Source organism: Arachis duranensis, chromosome 6 (assembly GCF_000817695.3).
Source record: "Arachis duranensis cultivar V14167 chromosome 6, aradu.V14167.gnm2.J7QH, whole genome shotgun sequence".
NCBI classification, from domain to species: domain Eukaryota; kingdom Viridiplantae; phylum Streptophyta; class Magnoliopsida; order Fabales; family Fabaceae; genus Arachis; species Arachis duranensis.
The window spans coordinates 98,395,089-98,395,716 of NC_029777.3; positions in this window are offsets into that span (position 1 = coordinate 98,395,089).

Below are 628 nucleotides of genomic sequence, written 5' to 3' on the forward strand. Positions count from 1 at the left end.
ATTTAAAGAACATTACATTTACCTCGCTTAAAACTTTTGTCTTCTTCTTCTTTGTGGCATTTGCAATCTGTTTCTCCAGTTTTGAACCTAGCCTGTTTTTTGGACGTCCTCTTGTTCGAATCCTTGGGGGGCTTTGAAGCTCGTTAACGGATTCCAAGTTGGCGTCTTTGTGGGATAAAGAAGATGTCCCCTTCCTTTTGGCTTTTAATGCTTCCATCTCGGCCATGACGTTATCGTACGCACGGTGCAGAATTGCAGTCAGCTCCTCCGATTCGGAGGCAAATTCGCAAATATTTTGTGAACGAAAAACCAATTGGTCGAACCTCTTGCTTCTTGGCTCCATTAGTGGCTCGTCGTGGCTGCTCTTGATGTGTGTGTGTTGCCTCTTTACCTTCTTGCTCCATCGTTCCAGTATGTATCTAGGGGACACTTGGCTTACTTGTTAGAAGCTTAACACGCTTAGTGCGTGACGGCACAGTATCCCTCTCGACTCGAATAATAAGCATTGGCATTTTACCTCGGCTGCAACTGAGTCGTAGGTAACCGTGAACTTGTCGAATATTGAGCTGGAAACTTGTTCTCCAACTTCGTATACTGAATAGCCTAGAGCGGAATTCTTTAATCTGGT